This window comes from Typopeltis vanoorti, chromosome 3 (genome assembly GCF_054136105.1).
Source record: "Typopeltis vanoorti isolate ZY-2024b chromosome 3, IOZ_Tvanoo_1.0, whole genome shotgun sequence".
Classification (NCBI taxonomy): Eukaryota; Metazoa; Arthropoda; class Arachnida; order Uropygi; family Thelyphonidae; genus Typopeltis; species Typopeltis vanoorti.
This window is the reverse complement of record NC_143551.1, coordinates 10,695,333-10,717,279: the sequence shown is the minus strand read 5'-3', so window position 1 is coordinate 10,717,279 and position 21,947 is coordinate 10,695,333. Positions and strand designations below refer to the sequence as shown.

The 21,947-nt window shown below is 37.2% G+C and overlaps 1 protein-coding gene across 3 annotated transcripts in view; it reads right to left on the bottom strand.

Annotated features, from left to right (window-relative positions):
- The window catches only part of LOC150107906 (lethal(2) giant larvae protein homolog 1-like), a 443,798-nt gene that overhangs the window by 7,318 nt on the left and 414,533 nt on the right, over nucleotides 1-21,947 (bottom strand). The window lies entirely within an intron of this gene.

Genomic DNA, 21,947 nt, shown 5'->3' with positions numbered 1-21,947 from the left:
TTGACACACACACACACACACACACACACACCTCCATACCTTTGGGTTCTGTTGAAAGACTCCATTAAATTTAATATCATTATGAAATACAATGTGTCATTTGATATCACTTTGAGGATAGAATCCTTCTAAAAGATTCTATCTTTTAGAAGGATTCTAAAAGATAGAAAAGATCCTAAATTTGGATAATGTATATAGAGCGTGTTGGGATTTTGAGGAGAAGTCTTGTATATTTGTTACAATTGCAGCCTTAATAGAGCTGTCTCAAGACCACAGACAGCAATCACTGAAGGTCATTAATTTTGCAACCATGCCCTTAAATGAAATATCACACATAGGGGTGTTATTTAAATGTGCACAAGTGTGAACCATACAGCTGCTAAAATGCACTATTCATTAGTATACATTTTAGCTAATGGTTAAATGTCTGAATGTATAGAAGGATTTTTTTTTCCTCCATGGAGCCATAAGACAGGCATACTACACATTATCCAGATTTAGATAATGTATAGTATGTTGGGATTTTGAGAAGTCTTCTATATTTGTTAAAAATTGCAGCAATAACATAGCCTCCTTCAAACCATAGACAGGAAATGCCGAAAGACATGAACATTGCAACCGAGCCGTTAAATGAAATAATGCATGTGTGGGGAGCAGTGTCATCTAAATGCATATAAGTGTGTGCATTGTACAGCTGTTGAAATGCACTTAAAATAACACAAAAGTTTCATTAATATATATTTTAGATAATCATTAAATGTATAGGATTGTTTCCTTGCAGTCATAAGAGAGAACACTAGTGGGAAGCTAGGAATTTTTCTAATGTTCTATTTTGCATTTAAAGAAAAATTCACAGGCTTTTATAATGAAATGGTGAAGATGTTTGGTTTTAGGACTTTGCTTTCTAGCAATGAAGACTCCCAAACCATACTGATCTTGGAATACTTAACTGCTGTTGTTGACTGCAGAACTAAGCATTTTCTCTTCTGTCTAATATATGTGATGGTATTCAAAAGATGGTCTATCAGTCATAACTTGCTATAACAATCTTCCTACCTCATAACCATTCCAGTTACAGGCATAGAGACACTATCATTACTGGATATGATAAGATGCAATTTATCCTAAAGCGAGCAGATTATATTTAAGCACTATCTTTTCTCGCAAGGCCTGGATAGAAGGCACAGGAATATAATAGTCTTGCATCTGGAGGGACTTGGTGCATGTAGTTCTTTATTTCATAGAGATTGGCCATTAGCTAAAAATATGTGGAAAAGTTAGATGACCGAGTTCAGTTACAACTCTTACAGGTAATAGCATTGGGGATATCACTGTGTTAGCATTTTAAAGACCCGTGTTAGACTAGGCACATCAGAAAAAAAATAGGTTTCCATGCTAAGTTCAACTGCTTATCAAACTATGCGACCCTCATCCACTCACCTGGGATGAACAAGCTCTATCCAGCTGGGAGTAGTAAGTGATGCATGCCTGTAACTCGACTATGGACAGATAAGGTGATCCTGTTTTATTTTGTTTTTTACTGACCCCCACACACAAGAGGTCACAAAATCCATAACACAATAATGCCACATGTGGACAAGTGGTCAGAAGAAATCTATTAAGTTTCTTGAAAAGTTGTGAATTATACTTGAGAAAAATGCTACTATGGGGAAGGTTGTTCCAAAGAATAAAGTCAGATGGAATGAAGAAAAATGAGAAATTAGACTCTGTATGAAATGTTGACTGGTGGCTGCTCTAGTTCTTACATGATCAGAAGAAAGAGAGGAATAGCAGAAGCAATTGGAGTGTTGCCTATGAAAGTAGCAAATTCGTAAGGTGGTTTCAAGTGCACCAACCCTAAACATGGGAAGAATATTCTAAGGTTGGTCTGATTTGGGATTTATGAACTGTTAGGAGTTGAGCAAGAGAGAAAGTGTTTTGAAAAAACACTTTTTTTTATTTATTTTTTTAAGAGTTAATAGATGCAATATGTTTATGCTAGGATGAGCTAGATGTCAGCACAAGAAGGATAAACTGACCTTAGTGGAAATCTGAACATTATCAAAATGTAAGAGAGAGAGAGTGAAGTATGATCCTTCACAACATTCATTATGTTATAGATCTTGAAACTTCAATCATTTGAGTAATACAGGGTCCCTCTAATGCACAAGGAAAAAATTGGCATTTTTTCCTCTTGCAATGAATCCTGCAATGACACCTCCAAGAAATCCTTGGATTCATCAAGGGAGGATACACTATTCCACTACAACTATCACCATCAACCCACAATGCTATCTAGCATCTATTACCAATAGCATATTTTGTCTGCAAATCAGCAAAACAATAGGTGTGGAAGTTAGATGGGGGGAGGGTTATTGATTTACAGGGTGTTCGGGATAAATTTGACATATTTATAATTAATTATATTTTTCCGTAAGTTACATGTATTAACACACACTTCTCTTCATTTAAAAGTTTGGACCCTTCTTCATTCACATACAAGATGTCAGAAAGGATGGATAGCTGGAACCCACCTGAATCATGGAAGAGAATAACTTGTATCATGATGATTCGTGCCCGCCATCAAAATAAGGATATTACGACTGCTGCCCAATGCTCCCTGAATACAGTAAAAACAATCAGGCATGAACTAGAGACTTGCAATGGTGACTACGAGGATGTAGCAAGAAGAAAGATCCCTAGCAGACGATCTGATTGCGTTCGTACAGCAGAATTCCTCGCAAATCTGCAGGAACAGGTGTTGAAGAACCCTGGCATTGGAATTCGGGCTTTGTTCGTGGAGTTGCTAACTGTAGTCAAGCCCTGGATAACGAGGGTAGCCAATGGTAGGCCGTATGTATGGCAGCAGGATTCGGCCCCTTGCCACACCTCTGGGAAAAGTCAAAAATGGTTGTCTGAAAATTTCTACGACTTCACCAGTCCAAATGTTTGGCCTCCAAACTCCTCAGACCTTAACCACATCTCTTACAAAAGAACATGCCAGTACCTTGTCTAGTCATGTTCTTTTCTCGAACAATCCTGATGATGAACACCAGGATCATTCAGTCTGCTGGGATAGATCCGAAAACATCTTTCGTTGCCATGATGAGTTTGAAAGAAAAATTGTGGAGTCCAGAGAAATCATCCGTAATCATGAACATTTAAATAACAATTTGAGCTACAACATCCCTGATAGCCACTCTGCTGTTGTTCAGTTCTGGCATTCACTAGAGTCTGCAAGCACACTCAACAAAACAATGCCACGTTTGAAAGAACAACTTAAATGTAAATACTATTTTTTTTTCATGTCGGTTATGTACTGCAATTTTCCTGTGCTTCTCAGTTTTAAACTTCAGTGTTTTTATTACCGTTTCCTATTTTTAGAAGACACCTGAAGAAGGCTGTCAAAAGCAGAAACTAGTAGTGTTTTATATCATTACAGTGGATTGAGGAATGGAAGCCCTCATTTCATCAAGGATTTATTTCAGTGATGTAGTCAAAACAGGTGTCTGGATCATGGGAGTGGAAGCAATAATCAGACAATGGAAAAGAAACAAAAATCCCAGAAGCCATCCCTGGTATGGGGCCAAGATTAGATGGGAGAAGAAGATGGATCTGTAGAAAAGGAGATGCAGATAAAATTGTGGTCAGAATTGCCAAGAGTACAGTAGACATCTACAGTGTATTTGGATGGAGATTTGGTTAAGAAAAGGTCCACTGTTGGGAGAATGAGGATTATTTGACATTCTGGTTGGCAGATTTGTATTAGATCATGACTGATAGTAAATGATTTTGCTTCCCTTCTGGCTTGATCTGTAAAGTTAAAGAGGAATCATTTTCTGTTATGAACATTAGCCTCTGAGAATGATGATCTCAGTTTGGGTAATTAGAATGTATGAAATCAATTTTAAGAAATTAGCACAGCAAGGTTGTCTGAATTACAACCGTCAAATAAAGCTGAGGTAAGTAAATCTTGAACATTTTTGTTTAATTGAAGAAATGCAGGATGTCTTCTGCATTAAAAAAAAAAGGCTGGCTGATTAGTTTACATATCCACTCTCCAACCAAAGCTGTGGGTTTGAATCCTGCTATGAGCATGGATTTCGGCAATTGTCTTTAGGTGGGAGTTGAATTTCATCACCTGGTATGTACACCACCCTGCTTAGCATGAGAAGCTTCAAATGTAATTGATTTCTAGAGATGGGCTTCCAAGACTATGCAAAAAATAAATAAAAATATACAAAATCTTTAGTCCACTAAGGATAAAAATGCATTTGGTAGATTACTTAATGATAGGATGGTGTACAAGCTGAAGATAATAAGAATGGAGAGTGTATTGGTTAGAAGGATTGGAGATTGGCTCTGAATGATAGCAGCAAGTTGTGTGTGATAGAGGGTAACCAATGATGTGTCCTAAAGTTCTGTTCTTGAGGCCCTGCTATTTAACTTTTGTTAATGATATTTCATGTGGAATGACTGGAGATCTTCAAGTATTTGCTGATAATGCAAAGCTGGAGAGAATTATAAGGAACACTGCTGATGTTAATTCCCTTCAGAAAATTTAAAGAGACTTTGCTTGGACAAATGAGTGGGATTGTAGTTTTAACGACGGCACTATACTGCAGGAAGCGGACAGAATTCAAGATCTGGAGGTGACAGTACGCTGAAGACTGGAGCGTATACTGCAAAGATTGCATATCATATACTGCAGGAAGCGGACAGAATTCAAGATCTGGAGGTGACAGTACGCTGAAGATTGGAGCGTATACTGCAAAGATTGCATATCATATTGTTGATATAAGGAGCACATTGACATGTACAGATAAAAAAATGATTAACGAATGCACGAAATTCCATGTTCTTGTAAGAAGTCTTACTACAAACAGGAAGATCTATAAGTTCTGTAAATAAGTTGCGTGAAACTTGCAATTACGATAAAATTCGGGAGCACAAGTATCTTTTTTTGTGCAAAATAACCAGTAAACGGAATACAGAGAGTACTAAGGAGCCAGGTACTTCTACACAACTAGTAAGTACCTTCATGTCAGTTATTTTTCAATTAAAAAAACAGCCACGTGAAAGTGCCCGATATGCCTACCATGCAGAGTAAAGATTGCGGCAACAAAGGCCAACAACGAAAGATTACTTCTAGTCCCGTCAGCATAGCGCAGCTGATAGCCAACAAACCGAAAGACAATACAAAGTGCCGCATATGCGAAACCGAAGTTACCTTAAGGAAAAAAGGTGTATTGTGCGATTTCTGTTGAAACTGGCTACATACTTCCTGCACGAAAATAGATGAATTGGTGCTCAAGCTTTTCATCGAACTGAACCAGCCTTTTTTCTGTTTGATGTGCTTTCCTTCTGTTAAACAGCTGCTGAACCAAGGCAAACGAGTTGAAAATCTCGAACAACGCCTTAATAACACAATCGATACTTTCTCTTCCAAAATCCGAAAGTTGGAAACAAAGCTCGAGATACTCGACAACCAGCGGCCGATCGCAAGTGCATCTGTACCTGCGAACGAACTCGGTGATTTAATCGCATCAACGGCACACGCGTCGCTTGAGGCCGAAAACAGGAGACTCAACGCCGTTATTCTGAACTTTGAGGAGGAAAATGGTAAATCTTTAAAAGAAGAATTTAGAAACCTAGCAGGTGAATGCAACTTCGATCCCAGGAATCATCTAATGTCATCGATTTGATCCTATAAACAAAAGAAAGGATGGAACGAACTTTCCAAGTTTCGTTAAAGTGATATGTGATACACCAACAAATATCAAGCTAAAGGACAGTTGCCCCCAATCGCGTGTAAGTGCTCGACCTGACTTAACCTTTGAAAAAAAACGCCAAAACGGAGACAACATCTGGACTAAACTAGTGCAAAAACCAAGTGAAGCCACTATAGCCACCAAGGAGACCAGTATGCAGGCACAACATAGGAAACGTGCAAGACCCTAGTGGTCAAAGCCATGCCCCACAGATCCCTGCATATCCACTAAACCAACATCCGTGGTCTCAACTCTAACCTTAATAGCGTTCACTATTAAGGTTAGAGTTGAGAGTTGAGTTCAACCAAACCCCACCTACTCTTCTTAACAGAAACTCAAATTTCACCTTCCCCTGGCACCATCCAAATTATTCACTATTTAACTCCTTTCGACCCAAGGGTGGTGTGTGCATATATATCCGCTCTGACATACCCTGCCAGAGAGCACCTAACCTAGAATCGCTCAACTTTTACCTCCTTTGGCTAAAAATATCCCTCCCCATTCAGTAAAATTCATCTGCTTTCTCAATCTCTCTCCCAGTCCCACTATCCTAATAGTGAAATCATCCTCCTAGGTGATTTTAATGTCCATAACACTAACTGGCTTTCCTGTTCCAGTTGTACAGATCCTGCAGGCAGAGACACTGACAAGCCAACCAGAATACCAGATATCCCAAATCACTCCCCAAATACCCTAGATCTCTTCTTTACCAATTACCTTTCCAAATATACAGTGAATGTAGTGAGCCCCATGCAACAACACTTACACAGTCACACCTGCACAAGAGTAGTTTGGCATTATAACAGTGCCAAATGGGACAGCCTCTGAGACTACTATGCTTCATTCCCATGGTTGGACTATTGTTTGCAGTCTTCCAATCCAAACATATGCACCGAATACATCACCAAAGTAATCCTCATTGGCATGATAACATATATTCTCCACACCACTCTGAACTACCGTCCCCTATCCAAACCCTGGTTCTCTAAAAGATGTGTCAAGGCTGTATTAATGAAAAATCAGGCATACCACAACTGGCTCAAATTAAGAACACCATCCTCCTTCAGTGCCTATACTGAAGCCCGAAACAAATGCAAAAACATTATCAATGATTCCAAAACAGAATTTGAACGCGCAGAAAGCAGGAAACTTGCAGCCTGTCCTAGTGGCAACCATGCCTTTTGGTCTCTTGCCAAAGCAATTGGTCGCAACTTTTGTCCTACACTACTCCCACCCCCTATCATACCCAGATGGCTCAATTGCAACACCACCCACAGAAAAAACTAATCTCCTGGCTTCACACTTTGCCTGCAATGCACACATAACTGACAATGGCAAATGCCCACAGTCATTCCAACTGCCCAACATACAATGCCCCTGTATTCTTCTGCCAGAAAGAGATCATAAACCTGTTGTCAAAATTAGACACAAAAAAAAAAAAAAAGCCCCTGGCCCTGATGGCATTCCTCCAATTGTCCTGAAGGTCTGCACAGCAGAACTGACTCCTATCCTATGCTGTCTGTACACACTATCTCACTTCACTGGTATATATCCCAAAGCCTGGAAATTGGCCTATATTCAACCCATTCCCAAAAAGGTTGACAAATCGCTGCCATCTAACTACCACCCTATCTCACTCACCTCAATCCTATCTAAAGTGATGGAGAAAAACCATCAATTCTCAACTACTACTCTACCTTGAAGGTACTCCGCTATTAAGCGACCAGCAGTACGGATTCCGCTGATGCCAATCAACAGATGACCTGTTCTCATGTATCACCCATCTATGGACATATACCATGGAAAAATTTGACGAATCCCAAGTAGTTGCACTTGATATCTCTAAAGCCTTTGACCAGGTCTGGCACAAAGGCTTACTAAGCAAACTTCCATCATTTGGACTGTCTCAGGACTACTGCAGATGGATTACCAGCTTCGTGTCAGGATGCACACTATGTGTAATGGTAGATGGCTCCCTATCCTCCCACTATCCAACTAATGCTGGGGTCCCACAAGGTTCAGTTCTCTCACCGATCCCCTCCCTTCTATACATCAATGACCTACTTCAGTTGACCTCCAACCCAATACACAGTTTTGCAGATGATAGCACATTGCACTCCTCCCTTTCATTTGATAAACCTTACCCTACACAACTCACTTCAACCCACAGAACATCAACCACAACTTCCCTTAACGCAGACCTTCAAAACATCCTCCGACGGGGTTCAGATAACCTAGTCAACTTCAACGCTAGTAAAACACAGTTCTGTCTTATTTCCCATATAAAAGAACCATTTTCCCCCAGTATTATTTTTGATAACACTCAAATTCCCAGACAAGATGAAATTTCTCTTCTCGGAATTACCATGACATCAGGCCTCTTCTGGCATAAACACATGACAACCACTGCATCCTCAGCTTGCAAAAAACTAGGCTCTCTCTTTCACTCAAGACATTACTTCACCTCAAAACAGCTGTTAACCTTATACAAATCACAAATTCGCCCAGCTATTGAATACTGTTCTCACATTTGGAGTGGGGCTTCTAAAAGCTCCCTTGACGAGAGCAATTAGACTGATAAATGATCCATCTCTTACCGATTCACTCCCCCACTTTCACAGACGTTTAGTCTCTGCAATTTGTATATTCTACAAATATTTTCATGGAAAATGCTTATCTGAAACATCAATAATTTTCCCCCCGCTCTGTACTAAGCCCATTGGAACATGTACAGCCACTTCCCAACATTCCTTCACGGTATACCTGGAAACCCACAGAACAAGTTTCTTTTTCTGTGGGTTTCATCCCTGCTACTACTGTACTCTGGAACAATCTTCTCCCTGATGTATTTCCCAAGGAATACAATATACAGGCTTTTAAATCAAATGTTAACAAGTTCTTCCTTTCCCATCCCACTACCCATATATGGTACTAAAGTACTACAGGTTGATCAGCCAACCTCTTGTATATGGGCACAACATAAAAAAGAAAAAGTAAATGAATCTCTGAACATCAAGACCACATCTGTCTTATCAAACCACACAAATCTGGCCTCGTACAGAATGGAGTTGAAAACCCTAACCATAGGATCCCATGGAAAAACACCAAGCTACTACATACATCCTTATATAAACATTATAAAAATTTCTGTGGGGAGCCCATTATAACAAGGAGGCTCCCCACAGAAATTTAATAACTGGATGAAAAAAATTCAAAGAAACTGGATCAATTCATGACAAACCCAGATCAGAGAGGCATTCATCAAGGAGAGTGAATACGGTTGAAATCGAAAGGGCATTTGAAAAGTATCCTAAGAAATCAGTGCAACGTGCTGCTGCTGCTAAGTTAAATGTACCGAAAACCACAGTGCACAGAATTCTAACCAGACAACTCCATAAACATGCTTACAAAATTACCACTGTTCAAATGCTACAAGAAAAGCATTATTATGCCAGGTTAGATTTCTGTCATCTGATGAAGACACAAATAGAAAATGACAGATGTTACTGACAGTTGGATTTTTCAGATGAAGCAACATTCCACATAAGTGGGAAAGTTAACTGTCACAATTACTGCATTTAGGGTACAGAGAAGCCTCAGGAAATGTGACAATATGAAAGAGGCTCACCAAAAGTTAATGTGGGGGTGTATGGTTAGGAGGTGTTGCATTATCGGGCCTTTCTTTTTCAACGAGTCCACTATCAGGGTTAAATCTTATTTAGCAATGCTCCAGAATTTTTTTTATTCTCAAATTAAAGAGATTAAAATCTTATGAATAAAACCATTTTCCAACAGGATTGGGCACCCTGTCACTATGCAACACAGGTACGAAAGTTTCTGGATGACACTTTCACAGACAGGTGGATGGGTAGAGGAGGTGCTCTTCCGTGGCCACCTTACTAGACTCCGTTACTTTTTCTTATGGGGTCATCAAAACAGTTGTGTATGCTTCAAAATATACAAAATATTTTTTATTACTGAAATCAGCTTTTCTCAATGACCTTAAGATTAAAATTACAAACACAATCAATGCAGTCACTGCTCAGCAACTACTAAATGTTTTCCAAAACTTCGAAATTCGCCTAGTTACATACATCGCACAAGATGGCGGTCGTGTTAAGCACTAATAAGAAACAAACCATTGTAGATAAAACTTAATTACATACTCTTAAAATCTGTAACTTTTATAATGTTGGACCTATTCAAGTTTAATGCAACCTATTCTTGTATAATGATCAGATTATTAAAATACGGAAAACAATAAAACAGTTTAAGTATTTGATTAACCAGAAGAACTGTTATCAATACAATTGCTGTATGCAGATGATCAGATAACATTACAAATGACCTTCAAAATAAGTTTATGAATTAAACAAAATAAGCCAACAATACAATTTTTAAAATTTCTCAAAAGAAAACAAGTCATGGCATTTTAAGGTTGAGATCATGTTAGATCAAAAATCATCTTCAGCTTGCTGAAACTCAAAAGTTCTTTGCTGCATGTACCAACTTCTTCCATTCCTGTCTGTCTTGAGATTTTTCATTACAGTTCTGAATTTAATTCCCATCTCAGCTAAGTCTTTTTGGATATTATCCTTCCAACACATCTGCAGTCTACCTCTATCTGGTCGTTTTCCCATCAGGCTTTATCTTGAATGCTTGTTTAGCTATTCTCTCCTCACCTATTCTTTCCACATGTCCAAGCTATCTCTGTATGCTCTAATTTCATTACCTAGAAGTGGGGATCTATAGAGTTCATTATTTCTTCCCCATATTGTCATATGTCTGCAACAGTTGCATCATGGTCTGTTATGCTCCATATAGAATAGATTCTATATACAAGGTTTGAATGTAGTGCAAAGGTTGTATTTTATTTATTATTTTTTTTTTTTTTTTTTTAAGTTTTAGCTATTTTTTTCTGAGGCACCCCAAATTAAGGAACAATGATAGCATTAATATAATATGCATGTTGAAAGAGATGTGAAGAGATGGAACAACTCAGTTGTTGATCTTTTTGGAAATTTAACCATTGGACAAAAGGTCCGGCAAATAAAGGGGAGTTCAGCCTGGGTATAAGAGATTGGAATCTCTATTAACAAGTGTTTTGATAATACCATATTGTTTAGTTGGGGGTGGGGGGGAGAGATAATGGGAAAGATTGTGTATGGTATGTATCTACCTGTGGATGGATTTTCTGTAAACTAAGAAAGGATGCTGTTGAGAAGACATGCAAGATCTTCTAGAAAAGACAGGCTATTGTTTTCTTTTTCTATAGTGAACTGGATTCTGGGGTGCTCTGTTGAGATGAAGGAAGGAGTCTAATATCTCTGAACTATGCAGCCAAATAAAAAAGTGAATGGCATCTAAATAGTCAAAAGAAATGACAGTTGATTAAAAACCAGAGTTATCAAATGTGAAAATTCTGAGAAAAGAATACACAGATTGGCAGAATCATTTTAAACATGAAAATAATAAGAAGGATCTTGACATTATTAGCCTTCAAGAATGTGTCAGCAGATCTAGTTTCAGAATAGGAGAAGTGAGAGGTTAGCAAAACAGGTATTCAGTGCCAAGAAAAGATCCTGAGGATTAAGATTTAAATGTGCAGATAGAAATGTATCAGAATACTGAAATATAACTGACAATACTGGAATCCTCACATAAAACATTCTCACCTCTTTCTTGACGGCATTCATTATCAGCTTCCTAGGATGCCCTCTCATCCTTTCCCCATCTATAAAATGAAAAATTCTATCAACTGAAGTCCTGTATGATCCTTTCAGAAGTTTCTCAATCATATCACCCTTCTTTCTTCTGTTTGCTAGTGTCTGAAATCTACAAATTCTCAATTTGTCTTCATAATGAGTATTTCACAATCCTGATATCATTTAGGACTCTCTCCCTCCCCTTATCAGAATTATTGCAGAAACCAGGAGAACAGACCTGCTCACAATAGTACATGTGAGGTCTTATTAAGGCCTTGTAAAGAGGCAAAATAACATCTTTAATTTTACACATCAAAGTTCATTTCAGCGTTGTAATTATCCTCTGAGTTGTATTTGCAATCTTTGCTACATGGTCCTTGAGCTTCAATTTCCTATCTACTAACACTCAAAGATCGCTAGCAAAAGGAAGGAAATCACTTTCCTTCTAGCATAATCCCACTAATATAATATAACATTGGATATCTAATCACACCAAATTGCATGATTTTACATTTACTGACATCCATTTTTCCATCCCCACAATTACTGGCTATTCAAATCATTCTGCAAGTACTGCATATCAGCAGCATTCCTGATTACTCTACCTATCTCTGTGTCACCAGAAAATAGCTGTATGCCACCTGTCAAATCCTTCCCCATGTGATTAATGTACAAGTTGAATAACAGTGGACCAAGGACTGATATCCTTGTGGTACGCCACTGGTTAACTTAAATTTTGCAGATTCACATACCCCATACACCACTTTTTGATATCTGCCAGTCAACCATCCTCTTATCCATGCTAATATTTAATAATGCAATCCCGTATTCTCCAATTTATGCAACAGTCTTTCATGCTGTATTCTGTCAAAAGCAAAATCCAGAAGTATATTTCCCTAATCTAACTCAATGGTAACATTATAGAATGTGAGCAAATTGCTTAAAACATGACATTCCCTTTGTAAACTGACGCTGTTCATTGCAAAGTAGAGATTCTCTGTCAATCCATTTCTGAATGTCAGCCCTGGTCAACTTTTCCAAATTCTTCACCACCACCACTACTGAGATACTGTTGGTCTTTCTTGTTCCTAAACTCAAATTATATCGCGTGGTCAAAGGAATAGCCAGTTCAGCTGAACTCTCTGCATCGTGCTGATATCCCAGTTGCTATTGCTGAATTCTTGTTCAGTTTGTGCAGCAGCTCTAATACTTCCTTCTCATACACCTAAGTTTCTTCATCCAAGAGGTAGCAGTGACTCAATGTCACTTACACTACGTTGATATCTTTTAGCAAAACAGACACTCAGTTAAACAATCTCTTCTGCATCTGTCACCCTCACACTATGTGCATTCAGTAAAGTTATTCTTTTATTTCATATTCTTTTTTTTACTTGCAGCATAACAATAGAATTCTTTGGGGTTGGCTTTAGCTTGTAGAGACAGTTTCTTTTCATATCACAACTGTACAATAGTTGCAACTCTTCTGGCCTACTGCTTATAATTTTCATAGTGAACATAATTTTTGTGCATGTCTTCCACATCAGCCTTTTCTCATGAGTCTCCTGCTTGATAAGATCACATATCCATTTCACTCCTACCATTTTATTCTTCAAACTCTCAGGACACATTCTGATATTACATCATTTAAGTATTTTTTTAAATGATTCCCATGCACGGCTGATATTCTTGCTATCCAGTAACTAATGCCATTGTGCTGAACCCAGCATACTTCTCAGTTGGTCATAATTTCCTGCTTTTTAGTTCAGCATGTAAATTTTTTTGAATGGAACATTCAGAAATTTAGCCACTTCTCAAGAGAATACCCACTGACACTATAATCAAATCTAACACTCTTTGACCTTGAGATCCTTTGGTCACATGCTGCTTGAGAAAGTTGTCTTGCAACAGCTGAATAAATTCAGTTTCATTCTTCTCATTAGATTTTACTGGTACCCAATCAATGTTTAGATTAAAGTCCCCCATTATGATTACTCTTTTTGCACCATCATCTTTATTTGGTGATGTATTTCTTCACCACTAACAACCAATCATTACAGTATTATAATCATAGGTCTTAATACTAACTGGATTCAAGTAATCTGATATGATTATCAGCATGTCGCCTCCTCTCCTATACTGTTTAACCTAGAGAATTCCCTTTGCATTTTAATAGATTTTCAGTAGCTTATTTTTTCATTTAAGGTTGTTAACCATACATGAAAAGCTACATTTTTAACAGATGTAACAGAGCATTTCATATAAAAGCATAGTTGCAGCTTCATAAAAATACTGTGAAACAAACCCCTTTTTAATGATAAATATCTTAATTAAATGCAACTTTCATAAGTATAAATGAGAATTTAAAAAAAAAAGCCTTATAAACTAAAGGAGTTCTACAGGCTTGTCTAGAGCAGGCTTTCACAAATATCCATGCCAATGGTGGAATTCAAACCAATAACCTGTTAATTTGATAATAGATATGCTCACAGCAAATCAGCCACAAAACTGTGGGCAAAAGATTACAATATACAGCATGATTACAAGAATTCTAGGTTAGCAATTTAGCACGTAAGTTATAAGCCAACTATAAATTAAATGTAAAATTACACTTGCCAAGAATATATAATTTCTTGGCAAGTATAATTTACTTTCTAACCAAATGAAAAAACTTTCTGTAAATTAAATGTGATGTTTAATTATATATAATTGATACATTGAAAGATTTATAATTGTTCAAAAGATCCGAGATGTGACTTCAAAATAAGCAGTTATTGTAAGGCTTCACAGCAACTCAAACCCAGTCTCTTCTGGTACTTAAATCAGTAATAAATACAAAATGAGTACATATATACTTTATTGAATGAAATGAATTAACTTCTAGTACATAACTGTTCTACACAAAATGCAATCACCTTTCATTAACAATTAATATTCCACTATAATGCAGGTAGTTCTTGAATATCTTTATTCTACTATAGTTTGTTCATAAAACAAACTAGAAACTCAAATAACTGGTCTCCTGTGAGTTCAGTTAAATCTATATCCCACATGACTTATTTCACACAAACATTGTGACATACAAACAGCTTTTTGTAATAGTTGTGAATTCTACATTGAATGTCTAATATTGCCACCATCTTCTAATATTAAGATCCCCCCCGCCACTTTTTTTTTTCTGAACACACATGTAGATACTACAAATATATAAGCATGTCCTCATTTCATAAAAATAACTAGTTATCAGTACTAATGAAATTATTTATTAGCCTTTGTTTAATTATCCAAAATGTGATTATGTAATAAGGAATATATATATATATATATATATATATATATATATATATATATTTTTTTTTTTTTTTAGAGTAGCAGGTGAATGGAATGCATTGCCTGAGAGTGCAGAAACAGTGAATGCATTTAAGTCATAGTATGATGAGTCTTTACTCCACTGAGGTCTCATAATAAAAAAACCTCTCAGCAAATACAATTCTTGTCATTTATTCATGTATGAATAAGGAAATATATGCAGAAATATTCATATATACCGAGTTCAGTGGAATGGGATCGGTTGCTGGATGGAAAGAATATTGACAGTGCATGGGAAGCATTTAAACAATACTTAAATGATGCGATATCAGAATGTGTTCTGAGAGTTCGAAGAATAAATAGAGTAGGAGTCAAATGGATGTGTAATCTTATTAAGCAAGAGATTCACGAGAAAAGGACGATGTGGAAGGAATACCGTTTGCCAAAGGATGACGTCCATTATGAACGTTATAAGCAGCAGGCTAGAATAGTCACAACTGTTGTAGGGAAAGCAAAGTCTGATTATGAAAAGAAACTGGCTCTGCATGCTAAAGACAACCCACAAGAATTCTATCGATATGCTGCAAGTAAAAGAAAGAATGAATATGAAAGAATAACTTCTAAATCCAGATGGCGTGAGGGTTACAGATGCAGAAGAGGTTATTCAGTTAATGAGTGCTCATTTCATTAAAAGCTATCAACCTGGTGAACGCAACATTGAGCTCACTGTTACCACTTCACTAGATGAAGAAACACAGATGTGTGAGGCTGAGGTATTAGAGCTGTTGCACAAACTAAATAAAAATTCAGCAATAGGGACTGATGGAATATCAGCATGTGTGCTAAAAGAGTGTTCAGCTGAGCTGGCCATTCCTTTGACCAGGATGTTTAATATGAGTCTCAGAACAGGGAAGATTCTGCAGGAATGGAAGGAATGTATGGTAATTCCATTGCACAAGGGTGGTGCAAAGACCAATGTATCCAACTATCGACCAATTAGTATCTCAGGAGTGGTGAAGATTTTGGAAAAATTGGTTAGGGCCCGTATTCAGAAATGGGTTGACAGTGAATATCTACTTTGCAATGAACAACATGAGTTTACTAAGGGAAAGTCATGTTTTAGCAACTTGCTCACATTCTATAACAATGTTACCATTGAACTAGACAAGGGGAATGGATACACCATAATACTTTTGGATTTTGCTAAGGCTTTTGACAATATACAGCATGGCAGACTGCTGCATAAATTGGAGAAAATGGGTTTGGGTTATACAATATTAGCATGATAAGTTTAGTTTAATCCTTTATCCAAGTGTGAGCAAAAAAAGGTTTGCACCTAGAAGTATCATCAGGACTGGAGTAAGGCAGTACAACACCAGGCAACTCGTTGCAAAGGTGGAGAAAGCTCTCATCATTCCTATCTCAGTATCTCCCATAACGCAAAGCACATCTCCTTGCAGATATGTGTAATGCTATGCATTAAGGCAAGGGCCACTACCCATACCGGTTTCGACCTTTACTGAGGTCTCGTCAGTGGGAGTCAAGCGCAGTAGTGGAGACACGAAGGCAGAAGCAATGAGAGATCATCCCAACCTATAGGAGTTGCCAAAGGGTGTACAACCTTATTATTAAATTACTCCGGATTCAGAGAAAGATGTCGAGAGTTTATACATTATACATATCCGCAAGGAGATGTGCTTTGCATTATGGGAGATACTGAGATAGGAGTGATGAGAACTTTCTCCACCTTTGCAACGATATGCCTGGTGTTGCACTACCTTATCCCAGTCCTGAAGATACTTTCAGGCACAAATTTTGTTTGCTCACACTTGGATAAAGGATTAAACTAAACTTATTATAGTCTAACCAAGTGAATAATAAACTCTCAACATCTTTCTCTGAATCCAGAGTAATTTAATAAGGTTGTACACCCTTTGGCAACTCCTATAGGTTGGGATGACCTCTCATTGCTTCCACCTTGGTGTCTCCACTACTGGGCCTGGCTCCCACTGACGAGACCTCAATAAAGGTCAAAACCAGTATGGGTAGTGGCCCTTGCCTTAATGCATAGCATTACACACATCCACAAGGAGATGTGCTTTGCATTATGGGAGATACTGAGATAGGAGTGATGAAAGCTTTCTCCACCTTTGCAACGAGTTGCCTGGTGTTGTACTACCTTACTCCAGTCCTGAAGATACTTTCAGGTGCAAACTTTGTTTGCTCACACTTGGATAAAGGATTAAACTAAGCTTATTATAGTCTAACCAAGTGAAAAATAAACTCTCAACAATATTAGCATGGATAAGAGGATGGCTGACTGACATATCAAAAAGTGGTATAGGAGGGATCTGGTATACGCAGAAGGATATAAAAGTTCTTTCCTTGAGGGCCCTACAGGGCACACTGGTGGCATGGTTTTGCCATCAGAGAATGACTACAATGATAACTTGAACAGGCATAGGGTAAAACACTTGTAAAGGCTTAGGCCTATATCATGTCTGGACGTGATGTAAGGGTAGTACTGCCCATAAACCAGTACAAAGATTAATAAAAAAATAAAAATAATAAAAAAATAACAAGTGGTGTACCACAAGGATCAATGCTTAGTCCACTGTTATTCAATCTGTATATTAATGATATTGGGAAGGATTTGACAAGTGACATACAGTTATTTGCTGATGATGCAAAAGATAAGTAGGGTAATCAGGAATGCTGCTAATATGCAGTCTTTGCAGAATGATTTGAATAGGCTGGAATTGTGGGCATGGGAAAATGGGTGTCAGTTCAATGTCATATGTAAAGTCATTCACTTTGGCATGATTAGATATTCAATGTCGTATTATACTGGTGGGATTAGGCTAGAAGAAACTGATGAGGCTAGGGATCTTAGAGTGTTAATAGATAGGAAGTTGAAGTTTGGGGCCATGTGGCAAAGATTGCAAATACAACTCAAAAGATAATTGCAATGCTGAAACGAACATTCACATGTAAAGATAAGGATGTTATTTGCCTCTTTACAAGGCCTTGATAAGACCTCACTTGGACTATTGTGCGCAGGTCTGGTCTTCTGGTTTCCATTGCAATTCTGATATATTGGAAAGAGTGCAAAGGAGAGTGTTAAAAATGAATATCAGGATTGTGGAATACTGATTATGAAGGCAGATTGAGAATTTGTAGACTGCAGGCACTAGCAAACAGTAGAAAGAAGGGTGATATGATTGAGACTTGCAAACTTCTGAAAGGGTCATACAGGATTTCAACTGATGTAATTTTTCAATTTATGGAGGGTGGGGAAAGGACGAGAGGGCATCCTTGGAAGCTGAGAATGAAGGCCACCAAGAGGGGTGTGAGGGCTAGATTTTTTTCTTGCAGAGGGTGGTGCATGATTGGAATGGATTGCCATTGGATGTTGTGAGTGCAAGCAGTGTGAATGAATTCAAGAATAAGTATGATACCTGGTGTGTGTAGTATATGCCCTCCCTCGTAGTGATGTTCCTTGTCTGGGCATCATATGTAAATCGCTTGATTAATGGTTCTGCACAAAACCACTAATCAAGCAATATTTGTACAGAACAAATTTTGCCATTTGTGGTGAGACTTAATTTCCAGATATTACTTTTATGGAATTGAAGAGCTTCATGCTTTCTTTTCACTATGTCTGTTAGAGTATCGATATAGGAACCAAGGTACAGAAAATCATTTACTTCTTTAATGGGGTCATTTAGCCTAATATTTCTTTCTATTCAGTTCTTTAGAACTAGTTTTACTGCTGTCGACTGTCAGTGCAATTGGTGCTGCATTTTCCATTCTCCATACCACTTTCAAATCATGTCCAACTATCCAACTAATAACCTATCTGTTCTAAAGATCAGCTCAATCCTCTTGCATATCCTGATGTGTATGAAGTTCCTTATGTCTGCAACTTAATCCGCTTTGGAAAGACTGGTAAATCTGTTAACATCTGTCTTGAAGAATACAAGAACTGTATCTACAATCACCTGTAGGACATGTCAGGAATGGCAAACTGTGTCCCAGATGTCTTCACACAAGATTAAATGGACAGCATTTACTGTGGTAAGTGCACAGGCAATCATTTTGTCCAAAGGCAAACAAAACCTTTGAACAAAAAAAAAGTAGGAAAAAGTTAGCTAGAAGCCACAAGCCATAAGGTTGGAGAAACTCGGGTGGTCATTCTTGTCATTTTCTGGGACATTTGATTGGGTGTATATCACAGAGGTATACTTACAAAATGACTTTTAAGGTCTGATTCAGGCAGATCCTGCATTATGACTTTTACATTCTCTGAAAATACAAAGACCATCCCAGTGCTCCATACTTGCACATACATTCTTCCTCCTGTGATCTTTTATCACTAGCTTGAAATCTTAAACACTCATCTTGTCATTCTCTGGGCTGAGAATAGCTTAGAGAACTTCAAGGTTATCAAAATAGTCTTATTCCTCAAAAGATCTGACCCCTCCCCCATTACCTTTGATAATACTGATATCTCCAGTCAACATCAAATTTAACCATGAAACAAACAATGCATCCACACCCTCCAAATCTCCCTGCCACCTTCTTCATTCAAGATTGAATTCTCAAATATACTACTCCTATCTGCTACTACTACTACTCCAAAATGGCCCACTGCCACTTGTTCTCGACAACATAAGTATCAGTACTTCATACATACTGATCAATCTAGTTCTTTTATATATAGCCGTATTAAAGTTACATGAAAGTAGACTTTGAATAAGTCTATGATATATATATATATATATATAAAATGATAAGCCTTTTTATGTCACATTTTTTGAAACATTTTGAAACTCAGGGCTACACTGAGTGGTCGTCAGAATTCAAGGAGAACCGGCCTACCAGTCGAACTCGGGGGGGGGGGGGGGGGGGGGGGCAGAACCCCCTTTCGAGTCTTCAAAATTCAAGTCATCAGAATTCAAGGAGAGCCGGCCAACCAGTCCTGAACTGGAGGAGAGGGCATGATCCCCCTAGTATATATATATATAAAAACTCAGAAAGTTCGTTTTTTTTTTTTTTTTAATCACTGAAACACTGCAAGTTAGGTTATCTGTTATGAATTTGCATTTCTGATCAGACATTACATATGAATGATTAAAAAAAGAAATTTTAAATTACTTACTTAGCTCTATTTTTTCCAAAAAAGCAGGTTAAATAGGGAGGGAAAAAAGTGCAAAATTAGTTATAAGACATAGTAAGATAAAAATATTGAAAACAGGACAAGATAAGGTTTTTAGCAAGGCCTGGGTTAAGATGTCAGGGCAGATAAAGAGCAAAAGAGAAGAAAAATGATACTGCCAAAGCATCATGTTACATTAAACTGCACAAAAACTTAATATTCTGCCATGAAGCTAGATGTTAGTTAAGATATACTGTATTATAAATATCAGCATTTATGCAATGCAAGCAGTTTTATAACAAATTTTGAATATCTTATATATACATTTAGTATTATATACTTTCTAGTAAGAAAGTCTTTCTTTACTAATTTCATTTGTTCTTTGTGAATACATGGCTTTTACTGTAATTTAAACCATACCAACAGCTTTGAATGCAAACAGTATTTTGTTCAAAATAATTTTGAGTTCTGGTTAACGATAAAATAGCTTAAGGATACTACTATTATGTACAAAGAATATTGAAAGAAATCATAATGCAGAAGTCCATACTTCTGCATTATGATTTGTGCACTGACTTGTAAAGGATATTTTGGAACACATTTATGCATTATATAAATAGAAGTTAACTTGGTTTTTGGTGAAATAACAGATTGCATTACTGTCATTACCATCTAGGACATCCAAAACAGAAGTATTCTTATCTGAAAATTCCTTGGTAAATGATCGTTTCAACTCTTTAAATCATGATATCAAGCCTCACATTTGGCTAAGAAAGTATTCATGTATAATGAGAGTGGAGTTTCCACAATCATAAAACCACATGTGTAAAACAGTAAAAATATTTCATCTTGCATATTGTAAAACATTGGTGTAAACAAAGAACGGAGCAGAGTGCAAGCATTTCATTAGAATCCCTCTATACTCATCATCACGTTTGTTAGGATAAAAGTACTACTGGGCAGAAAATAAAATACAACTTATTTAATACATTTAAGGATAACAATTTCCTAAGCTTTAAGGATGACATAGCAGTCATTATGATTAAGCTTCAGTCAATGAGGTAGGACTTCAGCACTCTTTAAATAAATATTCCTATTTACACACTGATCTATGTAATATGTGGTGTCACCCCATTGGATCCCACAACTAATGTTTTATATTCAGAGTTGTGCTTGGCCAGATTTATGAGGTTTGATAAGCTGGATATGGTCTTGATATTCAGAAATAAGCTTTTAAACCAACCGTATTATTTGGCAAACATGGTACTTGGTATACACTAGGTAGCATCACTGGTGAAAGCTTGAAGATTGTGAGTTTGGTTGACAGGCTAGTATAGTGATGAGTACTTTTTTTCATAATCTTTGCTCCAGGAAATGCATTTAAAATAAGGTATATGAGTCCTGTGGACTTCTTCCCTTGGATTATATAAGAGGGTTGATTTTTTCCCCTCCCCTTGAGTTATAGCCATTTAGTAAAGCTATCTGTTTGATAGTTTCCAGTTCTTATTTGAGAAATTCTTGACAGGAGCAAACTACATGTGTGCCTCTAGATAAAGATTTCACAATACCATAAAAAAAATTTCAGCGAAGGTGAGCAGATGCATTGCAAATATAGCTTGCTATAAAAGTTGATTTTTAGTAGACAAATAGAAAGTGATCCATCAGGTTCTCCCTTTATATGTCCAGAGAAGAAATATCATTTGATTTCTTTTCCAGTGCAAATTTAATTTGAGGATGTAGATTGAGTTTAAGAAATGAACTCTATTCATTTCTTAAACTCAATCTAAATACTGTGGGAGGCATTTAGGATTCTTTCTTCCAGGCATAGTAGATAAGTTTAGGTTAAGTGACTGTGAGCCCATTGCAGTTCTTTCTACTTGTGTGCATTGTTTATCTTATTTTGTCTCAGTATGAGGAATATTCATAAAGAGAGAAACAATATCAAACAGATTTTGATTTTTTTGTCATATACAAAACTCTGAAGACACAGTTTTGTCTATTGTTGGC